The sequence below is a fragment of the Amblyomma mixtum genome, chromosome 10 (genome assembly GCF_055824585.1).
Source record: "Amblyomma mixtum isolate Tamu chromosome 10, ASM5582458v1, whole genome shotgun sequence".
Classification (NCBI taxonomy): Eukaryota; Metazoa; Arthropoda; class Arachnida; order Ixodida; family Ixodidae; genus Amblyomma; species Amblyomma mixtum.
The window spans coordinates 81,901,542-81,914,066 of NC_143021.1; positions in this window are offsets into that span (position 1 = coordinate 81,901,542).

Below are 12,525 nucleotides of genomic sequence, written 5' to 3' on the forward strand. Positions count from 1 at the left end.
TCATGTACTAGTCATAATCGGTTATTGATTAAGTAGTCATGATTGGTTAATAACAAACTAGTCATGACTAGTTAAACGATGGCTGGTTAATGACTAGCTAGTCATAACTAATTAGTTGATGACTAACTAGTCATGATTGCTTAATGACGAACTAGTCATGTCTGGTTAATGGCTAGCTAGTCATGACTACCCAGCCATGACCAACACGTCATGACTAGTCATGAGTAAACAGTCACTAACCAGTGATAACTAGTAATGGCTGGTTAATGACTAACTAGTCATGACTGCATAATGAATAACCGGTCATGACTAATCAGTCATTGGCCATAATTTCTGATGACTAACCATGCCTAATGACTCACCAGTCATGACTAGTCATGAATGGTTGATGATTATCTAGTCATGACTAACCAATCATGACTAAATAGTTATGGGTGATTAATGACTGACTAATGACTATCCAGTCATTACTGGTTAGTCATCACTAGTTAGTCATTAACCAATCATGGCTAACTAATCACGAGTGTTTAATGACTAGTTCAAATGCCAAATGAGTAGTTGATAACTTCAAATGCCAAAGGCCCTGGTTGGATTCTCAGCCTCGACACACTTTTGTTTTAAGTAGTGACGCCGAAACGCGGACACATCTACCTACACATCTCCCGACACGGCTGCTAACGACATTGAGGCATTAAAGACTAATAATAAACTTAATAAACTAAGCTAAGCCTAACTTGCAGAGAATCGCAAACCGCTTTGGGGCCGCGGTGGCCGCGGTACGTTGTAAGCAGACGACGCGCGCCTCCGTCGCTAATAGAAGCCCAGCGCATGCGGACAGAGCAGCTGGGGTGAGATGAAGTGACGACAGCACTTGACCGCCGCGGGTGGCTCAGTGGTAAGGCGCTCATCTACCGAGCCGGATTACCCGGGTTCGAACCCGACCGTGCGGCCGCGTATCGATGAAGGCGAAACGCAAGAGGCGTCCGTGTGCTGTGAAATGTCAGTGCACGTTAAAGATCCCAGGTGGTCGAAATTATTCAATAGCCCTCCACTACTGCACCCCTTTCTCGCTTTCTCCTTTCACTTCTACTTTCCTACCTTCCCTTACGGCGCGGTCCAGGTGTCCACCGAGATCTGTGAGACAGATACTGCGCCCTTTCCTTTCCTCAAAAACCAATTCACCAATTTACCTCTCCCGCCAGGGTGTTTCGCGAGGACGCCGCCTGGGGATTAGCGCATGCGCATTCATGTCCTAGAAGAAGCGGATTGACTCATATTGTTGCGCTTCTTTCGCAAGATCCAGTTTGTTTTAGCGAAACTGGGAACTAGAAATAAAAAACGCTTCTGCATAAGATCACTCACACTGCAGTTTTTCGAATGAGAACTGAACGATGTGAAGTTGGAGACGGAAGATTCTTGAAGCGAATTACTTTCACGAGGTGCTGCAGTGGGCGCACCTTCAGGTGTGGCTTCGAAGGCGCTTGGGTGTTCAGATCCAAGGTTCATCAACTGTTAATAACGGTGCCTTTCTTTTTTTTTGTTACTGCTGTATTTGAAGCCAAATTTGCGACGGCCGCGAATTTTATCTTTCAAATGATCTTCAGAACCGAAACCCATGCCATGTTGGCTGCAGATTAAAAAAATAAAATTGCTGAGGCTTAGCTAAGGTTAAGCCTAGTCAGATGCGAAGCATATTGATGGCTAGGCTTGGTAATACATGGCTTTCCTTGGTTGAATACTTGGTCATTTTAATACAACCACTAGAAGTGTAGCAAGGACTGCCGTGGCAGCTATATACGGGATCATCGGTGAATTAGCGTCACGTGGTCAGCTGCAGCGCCTCTGATGTGGAGCCTCCACCGCCGCGGCCGACCGCGCGAGCCGGCAGCCGATCTCTCCTCTGCTGTGACGTCATGTTGTCACGCGGTCAGCCGCCGCGCCTCTTATGTGGAGCCTCCACCGCCGCGGCCGACCGCGCGAGCCGGCAGCCCATCGCTCCTCTGCTGTGACGTCATGTTGTCACGTGGTGTCACGTGGTCACGCTAAAGGTCAATGGTAGCTCCACCGCCGCGCTCGACGGGCTGTAGTGTAGCTCTAGTAATATGCTTCGCATAATAGTAATGCTGCATGACTGGCGCCCTTACAGAGTGGTCATTTTAGTGGCGCTTTAACCGAAGAAGAGCGGTAGCTTGGAAAGCAAAGGCGCATCGCTGCCCGCCTTAAACATTGGACACCTTAGTCGTGCTTTAAGCTACGTGGCGGTCCCTCCTCTTGGGGCAGTGGAAACTTTCAAATGACCTTTATAACCAAAGCCCTTGACACATTGGCTACCGATAAAAAAAAAGAAAGGAAAGGTGCATAACTGGCCCCTTGGGGCAGTGGGCAATTTATGGGCAGCAATCGTCCACGGCTGTGAAAAATTCAAGGACTACATTTTCGGGCTGCCAGAAGTCATTGTGGAATCTGATCACAAGCCGCTCGAAATGATTTTCAAGAAGCCATTATGCCAGTGCCCTCTCCGCCTGCAGCGTATGCGTCTAAACCTATAAAAATACCGTATAAATGTCAAGTATACTCCGGGAAAACAACTGTTCATCGCTGACGCGTTATCACGTTTTCCTAATAAAGCACAGCTCGTAGAACATTGCGCGCATTTCCACGTTAACACTATCGCTTGTCTTCAAGCTTCAGACAGGCGCCTGGAGCAAGTTCTGCGGGAGACGGACCGTGACCCAAGCATGGTGAAACTTCGCCAGTATGCAAACACAGCGTGGCCCATTGACAAGGCTGACGTCACTCCCGAGCTACGCAGCTACTGGAGCTTCCGCGACGAGCTGCATACTGAATCCGGCCTTGTGTTCCGGAGCAATCGCCTTGTCATTCCTGTCAGACTGCGCAGTGATGTACTGGCTTCTCTTCGTGCTGCGCACACATGAGCAGAAAAAATGAAGGCACGCGCCCGAACCGTTGTCTTCTGGCCAAGTATAAACAGCGATAATGAGGAAGTCGCTCAACGCTGTCAAACATGCCAAAAGTACAAATCAAGAAATGCCCGACTACCGCTGTTAAGTCACGAGATATCAACTCTGCCCTGGGAGTCAGTAGGAGCTGATATTTGTCATCACAACGGTGCCGAGCACTTAGTTGTTGTTGACTTCTACTCTTTCTTTTTTGAAATCAGGCTTGTGCAAGCGCCGTCAGCCGACAAGGTTATTGCAGCATGCAATGACATCTTCACAACACATGGCTTCCCAAGGCGACTTTGCACAGACAACGGACCACCCTTCAGTAGCCAACAGTTCAAGGATTAAGCAAACAAGGGAAGGGGATGAGGGGCTCGTTATAAATATGACAGAAGCCAACAGCCACAGAAACCAAGGGGCACAGGGGATTTTTTTTTAAGTTATTTATTTTGTGGTGTTGATCAATTTAGAATATTACTGAATATGTTATCGTTTTAAGATAACTGATTAGAAAAGCAGAAGAAAAAACAACCACCTGCCGCCGGTGGGATCCGAACCCACGACCTCCGAATTACGCGTCCGGTGCTCTACCTCTGAGCAACGGCGACGGCTGTCAATTCTGCTTTCGGGGGTATTTATGTTTACAAGTAACCTAACCTTGAGAGTGTTCATCAGAGCCACCCACGTTCATAAGCGGCGGACGTAGAACGTCCTGAGCTACCGCAGGTGTGACGTAGAACGTCATCGAACGGAGAGGGCGGAAGCTGCGTGAGAACCCTCTTATGCTTCCTAAGGCTCAAGGCTGCCAGAATCGAGGCCCTCGCTGAGCAATTAAGCAAACAAGGGAAGGGGATGAGGGGCTCGTTATAAATATGACAGAAGCCAACAGCCACAGAAACCAAGGGGCACATGGGGATTTTTTTTTAAGTTATTTATTTTGTGGTGTTGATCAATTTAGAATATTACTGAATATGTTATCGTTTGAAGATAACTGATTAGAAAAGCAGAAGAAAAAACAACCACCTGCCGCCGGTGGGATCCGAACCCACGACCTCCGAATTACGCGTCCGGTGCTCTACCTCTGAGCTACGGCGACGGCTGTCAATTCTTCTGCTTTCGGGGGTATTTATGTTTACAAGTAACGTAACCTTGAGAGTGTTCATCAGCGCCACCCACGTTCATAAGCGGCGGACGTAGAACGTCCTGAGTTACCGCAGGTGTGACGTAGAACGTCATCGAACGGAGAGGGCGGAAGCTGCGTGAGAACCCTCTTATGCTTCCTAAGGCTCAAGGCTGCCAGAATCGAGGCCCTCGCTGAGCAATTAAGCAAACAAGGGAAGGGGATGAGGGGCTCGTTATAAATATGACAGAAGCCAACAGCCACAGAAACCAAGGGGCACAGGGGATTTTTTTTTAAGTTATTTATTTTGTGGTGTTGATCAATTTAGAATATTACTGAATATGTTATCGTTTGAAGATAACTGATTAGAAAAGCAGAAGAAAAAACAACCACCTGCCGCCGGTGGGATCCGAACCCACGACTTCCGAATTACGCGTCCGGTGCTCTACCTCTGAGCTACGGCGACGGCTGTCAATTCTTCTGCTTTCGGGGGTATTTATGTTTACAAGTAACCTAACCTTGAGAGTGTTCATCAGCGCCACCCACGTTTATAAGCGGCGGACTAGAACGTCCTGAGTTACCGCAGGTGTGACGTAGAACGTCATCGAACGGAGAGGGCGGAAGCTGCGTGAGAACCCTCTTATGCTTCCTAAGGCTCTAGGCTGCCAGAATCGAGGCCCTCGCTGAGCAATTAAGCAAACAAGGGAAGGGGATGAGGGGCTCGTTATAAATATGACAGAAGCCAACAGCCACAGAAACCAAGGGGCACAGGGGATTTTTTCGTTGGCTTCCAACGAGCCCCTCATCCCCTTCCCTTGTTTGCTTAATTGCTCAGCGAGGGCCTCGATTCTGGCAGCCTTGAGCCTTAGGAAGCATAAGAGGGTTCTCACGCAGCTTCCGCCCTCTCCGTTCGATGACGTTCTACGTCACACCTGCGGTAACTCAGGACGTTCTACGTCCGCCGCTTATGAACGTGGGTGGCGCTGATGAACACTCTCAAGGTTAGGTTACTTGTAAACATAAATACCCCCGAAAGCAGAAGAATTGACAGCCGTCGCCGTAGCTCAGAGGTAGAGCACCGGACGCGTAATTCGGAGGTCGTGGGTTCGGATCCCACCGGCGGGAGGTGGTTGTTTTTTCTTCTGCTTTTCTAATCAGTTATCTTCAAACGATAACATATTCAGTAATATTCTAAATTGATCAACACCACAAAATAAATAACTTAAAAAAAATCCCCTGTGCCCCTTGGTTTCTGTGGCTGTTGGCTTCTGTCACAGTTCAAGGATTACGCCGATAAGATTGGCCTGGAACACGTCCGGTCTAGTCCGTAATATCCCCGCTCGAATGGAATGGCGGAAAGAGCAGTACAGGAAGCTAAGAAGCTGTTAAGGCGGTTCCGTTTCGGCAGCACTGAGTTTTGTGCCGCATTGCTTGAGTGTCGAAATTCACCTCGGGACTCTTCTCTGAAGTCCCCTGTGCAGAGGCTCATGGGCCGACAGACAAGAACGCTGCTTCCTGTACCAACCAGCCACCTACAGCCACAAACAGTCCCACCCAAGACCGTGCGACGAAGGCTAGAAGACATCAGGAGCAAGCAACGCTGCTTCTACAACAGAGGTACACGGCCTCTTCCAGAGCTTCGCACTGGCTCGACCGCAACTATGTACAACGTGCCCTCAAGATCGTGGTCCCCTGTCACGGTCGTACAGCGGGCTGAGACTCCTCGAGCCTACATCGTCAAAACGGAAGAGGGTCAACAGTTTCAGCGCACAAGAGAACACCTCAATCCGGCTCCTCCTCCCTCGTCTCCAGACCACGAGACTCCCGCGCCGCTGCCAGCTGTGGGAGTCCCAGACACTACAGGGACATCCGAATCTACACAACTCCGCAGGAGTGAACGGAAGCGCCAACCACCACGAAGATACCCGGCGCCTGAGTTCTGAAACTCTGCTTGTTTCGACGATAAAAAAAAGAGAGAGGGGATATGTGACGTAGTGCAAGTCATGCACACGCGCCTAGCCGGACAGAAGCCGCCCCGTTTCTGTTATCTAACCGCTTGCCTATAAAACCGCTCGCCTTCTTGAATAAAGCGTCATTCATGCACCATGCTTGATCGTGTCCACAATGACATCGTACATCGCCCCTCCGGACAAGGCCTTGCAGGGCATCATCTACCGCGCTTACGATGGCGAAAGTCATCAAGAAATTATGACAGAATATCGAAAAAGAAACCCAGACATCGTCCAAGCACGAACCATGGGAAGAACATCAAAGTCCCTCCTGCTCCACTTCGACGCGGAAGAATTGCCAGATAGCATCGTATACTTTGGAGTCATGTACCCAGTCTACCCCTTCATTCCTAAAGTAGAGGCGTGCACGAACTGCAGAAGAGTCGGACACAGAAGAAACGTATGTCCGGAGCCACCGCAACAACGGTGCCCGTACTGCGGCCACCAGCACCTCAAAGGAGAAATCTGCGACCCAGTCGGCATTGTCTGCAGAGAAGGGCACCGCACAGGCGATAACAGATGCAAGAAAAGATTTCAGCGACCCCACACCACAGCATCAGAGCACCAGTCAAGATCCAAATCCCGGAGCAGCGACGACCCAACATCTACCAAAAGGAAGGACCGCTCGAGCTCCTTCCCGCCCTTGGACAGCGGACGCAGCAGCCGCCGCAGCAGCCGCAGCGGACGCAGCAGCCGCAATGGAGGAGACAGCGGCACCAGCAGCCGGACGCAGAGCCCCGGACCAAAACAGATGAGCTGGGCGGGAGTGGCCTCTCACGGAAATGGGACGGAGCTGCAGTTATTACAGTCTAAACTTGATCAGGCACTCCACCACATTCAAATACTCACGGACCGAATCAAACACTTGGAAAAGGAAAACAGTAAACTGAAAGCACCCGCCAAATCTAAGGACCCTCCTCCAAACCCACTTGCAATGCACTATGTCACAGAAATGAAAACTACAGCATCCGCATCAGTCGAAACCCCAGTAAGCGTAGTAAGCAAGGAAGAAACACCTCGCAAAAAACGAGCAGTAGCTGATGTTAGAAATCCCTCATTGGAGGATAGAGTCCGAAAACTCGAACAAAAAGTGGAAGAGCACAGTCAGAAATTCGATACCATAACACAAACAGTTAACAATTTATCACAAAGACTCGAACATCACATACACGATGTAGACAACAAGTTCGGGGTAATCGAGAACATTTTACAGGAAATTTTACGTCGGCTTCCCCCGTCAGCTCAAGGGGCGCCAATCGATCTATCTCCGCAAAATGGCCAATCCTAAAACCATAACAATTTGGAAGTGGAACTGCAGGTCTATGCGCAACAAAAAAGCAGATCTGCAGTTACACATTCAATCGCAATCCGAAAAACCTGACGTAATAGCGATCCAAGAACATAGAATGTCTCGACTAAAACTGCTAGGGTACCGGGCAGTTCTGCCATGTCACATCACAGAACATCCTTTAACCACTACGATGATACATAGAAAGCTTACCGTTGTTAACCGCCACATTGAAAACGTAGAGCTTGATTGTATATTAGTAGAAATTTTACCCACCAAAAGAAACTCCTGTTCTCTGTTCATACTGAACGTATACAGCCACCCCACGGCACCGGCTCGACCTGCGAAAGCCGGTATACTGAAATCCCTACACATTGCATGCCAAAACCCAACCCTAATTGTGGGCGACTTCAACGCTCAACATGTGCAATGAGGACACGCAACAATAACTAAGAAAGGCACGGCCCTAATTGATTTTATCCACCAAAGAGGGCTAAGCCAATACACGGATCCCATGCAACCTACCAGGATAGGCAACAGCGTGAACAGGTACACGTGCCCGGACCTCACGATAGGCAAGAATCTCCCAGACTTAAGCTGGAGCAACACTAGACATAATCTGGGAAGTGACCATTATATCATAGCATCTAAAATCACCATTGGCAATCTCAAAGCCCAACCCAGAAAAAACAAAATCATCGACAGGGACAAACTTAGGACGATCCGCGACCAAAATCTGGAACTGATCACAGACCTAGAACAGTGGACACCAACCCTCCTGTCGGATGTGGGAAAGGCCACTAAAGAAATAATACATAACCTAGGCGTAAATACGATTGACAGCCGACTTACACACAAAACCCGCCTGAAACATTGTAATACCCTCTAACGAGGGTCTTTAAGGTATTAAAGTGAAGTGAAGTGAAGTGATGTGGGAAGCAAGGCAAAGCCTAGAAAGAAGATGGCTTAAAGAAAAATACAACAAAAAGCTGAGAAACAGGATACTCACACTCACAGAGAAAATTCAACACCACTCCGCAGAAATCGCAAGACAGCAATGCAACCATATCTGCGAAAATGTAAATGGCAATCTAGGCCCGATAGAGACGTGGAATCTTCTGCGGCATCTCCTTGATTCGGAATCCAGCAAAGCTACGACTCAAAGGGAAATCACCAAAATTTTAAACATGGACCCAGGCACGGATCAAGATATTATAAACACACTACAACAGAAATACTTCTGCGCATTCCGAGAGACGCAGTCCCTACCCGATTATAAAGGACAACCTAACCCCATCCTGGACGCTGACATAACAATAGCGGAAATAAGAGCAGCCCTCCATAAGATACGCACGAAATCCGCCCAGGGAGAAGACGGCATTAACAATAAGACACTCAGGAACCTAGACGACGCTTCCATCACAGCCCTCACCGACTTTGCGATTGAGTGTTGGAGGGACAGAAAGCTCCCAGCGGCTTGGAAATATGCCATTGTTAAATTCATCCCAAAACCGGGCAGAAAGCTCGCGCTCGAAAACCTCAGACCTATTTCGCTTGCTTCGTGCATACGAAAACTGATAGAGCACGTCATACAAGACAGACTACAGTCTCACATGCACCAAGAGAATTTATATCCACACACTATGATTGGCTTTAGACCACATTTATCAACACAGGACACGATGCTCAGACTAGCAAACGAAGTTCTATATCAGGAGCAAGGAAAGAGCACCAGGGCAAACCTAGCTCTAGATTTAACAAAAGCGTTTGATAACGTCAAACACAAAGCAATCCTAGAATCTCTTTCGTCGTTGAATGTAGGCGAAAGACCGTTTAACTACATCAAGGACTTTCTCTCCGATAGAACGGCTAAAATTCAAATTGGCACTATCCAATCCGACACCTTCAGTTTATGAGACAGAGGAACGCTGCAAGTGTCGGTCCTCTCCCCCTTCTTATTCAATATAATCCTCGTCAAAATGGCACAAGCACTCGCAAAAATCCCAGACCTAGAACACTCTTTGTACGCGGACGATATCACCCTTTGGATCACCAAGGGGATTATTGCCACGATACCAGATACGCTACAACAAGCGGCAGATGTACTAGTAGAGGAGGCACAAGCCGCGGGACTCGCGTGTTCCCCCTAAAAATCTGAAGTCCTCATCCTACATCCAAAGCGTCAAAGAAAGAATAAAGCGCCTGAGATCAACATCTACGTGGAAGGGGCAGCCATCCCAGAAGTGGAAACGCTAAGAATCTTTGGAATGCTGATACAGTCAAACCAAAAAATGACACACTAATTAAGAAGCTGAGAAACACTGTCAACCAAATCTCCTTCCTCATCAGCCGCATCGCGAATAGGCGAGGAGGAGTTAAAGAAGCCGAGACCAGGAAACTAATACAAGCCTTTGTTCTTAGCAGAGTCATCTACTCTACACCGTACGTCACCCTCACAGTCAGAGAAAGAGACGACCTGGATTCTCTAATTAGACAGTCGTACAAAACTGCGCTCAACCTACGTCGTCATACTCCAAATGAAAAACTACTACAGTTAGGAATCCATAACACCTTAGCGGAAATGATGGAAGCACACCTCACCGCACAATATGAAACACTATAAGGCACTGAAACGGGACGTTTCATCCTACAGAAAGCAGGAATACAATTTGAAGGAATCCGTACACCCACCTTGCCAATTCCAAGACAGGTGCACGAACACTTAACAGACCCTCCTCTGCCTAAAAACATGCATCCACACTGTAAGGTATCGGTAGCGTTCGCGGGGGTCATTGGAACGCAGCAGCGGGCACTCAAAGCGGAGCGTCTCCTTTCTCGGAACGCGGCCGCTTGCGAACGCGCCGGGAAATTCGGGTGTTCCCCCGCCCCGCGGTAGCGATTCGCGCACGTGCTGGCACGAATGTGTATTTGTGTATTTATTTTGTGGTGGAGAGGGCTCTTCACCTTACGGGAGCTGGAGGGCTGGTCAGGCTCTCCCTAAACCAATCATGTGAACATTGTAACATGATTGGAAGCCACGAAATGTAGGCCGGGCCTTTAGGGCTTTAAAACCGGGCCCCGGAGCTGGAAGCGGGGTTCTGCGCTAAGGTGAGATGCTACGCATCTTCGGCAACGCCGAGTAGGCAACGCCGAGTATTAGCCAGTTCCACCTTTTTGTTGTTTGGTTTGTCCTTTTTGCTGCTTAATGTGTCTAGTGCCTTAACTTGTATCTATTGTAAATACTGTACATAAAATTTGAAGTGTTCGCCTTACCCCTGCGTCTCAACTCTTCGAGAGACCGTCTCTGACGGGGCACCCCTGGTGCGAAGAAAGAAGCTTCAATCTTCGAGTTATACCAACCGTCTCTGGCGGGGCACCGCTGGTGCAATAAGGAAGACGAAAGAACCTGTGAAATTTACTGGCGCAGTCGACAGGATCCTGCGGCCATCGTAAGACGGCGCAGGAAGAAGATTGAACGCAGGGAGAAAGGCGATGATCAGGCAACAGCAGCGTTCGAGAAAGGACCTGCGGAGAGACGGCGGCAAGGACGCAAGGACCACGGCAGTAGTCCAGCGACGCGGGACTGCATACGGTCCAGAAAAGCAGCGCGTCGATAACTTGGTCACCGGCGGCGGACCAGCGGCGTGCGACAGATCATCGCAGCGTCCGGGGAAAGCGGCGGTGGACTCCGATGCCAAGGAGCTGGCAATGCGGATCGACGCATCAAAACCGTGAGTCTCCTTGGTCGCATTGTTCACGTCCCTGTGTTCGAGCCGGTAGGACAGCTGGGGGGTACGGAAGGCGGTATGGAGAGTTACCCAAGCCGGCCCTCACTTGATGTGAAGTACCAGGTTGAATTAGCGAAGGCGCGCTTAGCGGACCTTCAGGCTCAACTTGCGAAAGTAAATGGCGGAAAGGCGCTGCTTCGCGAGGAAGAACCTCAGGATGTAAAGTATGTCTTGAAGGTTATAGAAGCAAGACGCCAGCAGGTAGAGCTCGAGATTTCTAAGATCAAGGAGTCTAGGAGAGCTAGCCAACTAGCCAGGGAGAACTGCTCCGAGTCCCGAGCAGAGAGGTCGCCAGTGCTGGAAGGCAAAGGCATATGCCTGTCAAGCACAGGAAAAGAAAACAGCCAGAGAGAAGTAAAAAGAGAGCAAGCTTTCCGCGAAACTGGAATCTCTCGTGAAGAAAGTATCCTGACGGAACGCAGCGTCGCGGTGTTAGAGGCGGTGAACGCGCACTCTGACGATCCAGCTGCGCAAGTTAGCTCTACCCTAAATGACACCAGGGACGCGGACGCGAGTTCAGGATTGTTGGAAATCACTCTAATTCCAAAAACGCGGTCTCAAGCGGGCTGCGAAAAAGAGCAGTCGGTTCAGCGTGAAAGGACCAGCGACGACAGACGTCAGACTGGCGAGCTAGGGATAGGAGGAGGTCAAACGTTGCCGCAACGGCACACTGTGCCAGGCATGTGGCATGAAGCGCCACGTAGCACTATTGATGGCAAAGTCCTTTCATTTGAGGACAGGGAAATTCGTGGCGACATGCCACAAGGCAAATTAGGATTAAGTGGCTGCGAAAGAGCGCAGGTAGCCTCGGAGTTATATGATGCCACGAAATCGGCAAGCGCCTATAATACAGGGAGCGTAAATTTCATTGCATGCCCGTGCAGGAACGGGGCAAATGGCTCCAAGCGAGGCGAAGTAACAGGAGGCAGGGGCGTGGCTTTCGCATTGAAAGTCGGTGCGAGGAACAGTACGTTCCGGGCTGCGGTACGTCATATTAGATGTAACAAAGCCGGCCGCAATGTTATAGTTTGACTGGACAAGGCTAATGTTCCTTACGCAGTACGATGTTCGTACTGGTGCGCCGGAGAGAGCGTTCCCTTAGGGGCGTCGCATGGTCAAAGATTTGGACTTATCGAGGATAAGGACGTTGTTTTCGATCCTGGAGGGCAGCAATTTTTGAATTCTTGCTCCGCTGTGGCACCAGCCTAATGAGCCGAGTGGCAGTTAGGCGTTAATTGTGTTGAGACGCGTAGTGGCTCGAACGCACACAAGGGCGCTCGGTGCGACTAAGGAGGCTCACGTGGCCACTTACGGACGTCGTGCGAGTGCTACTGAACGCTCAAGTTGCCAGTGTCTG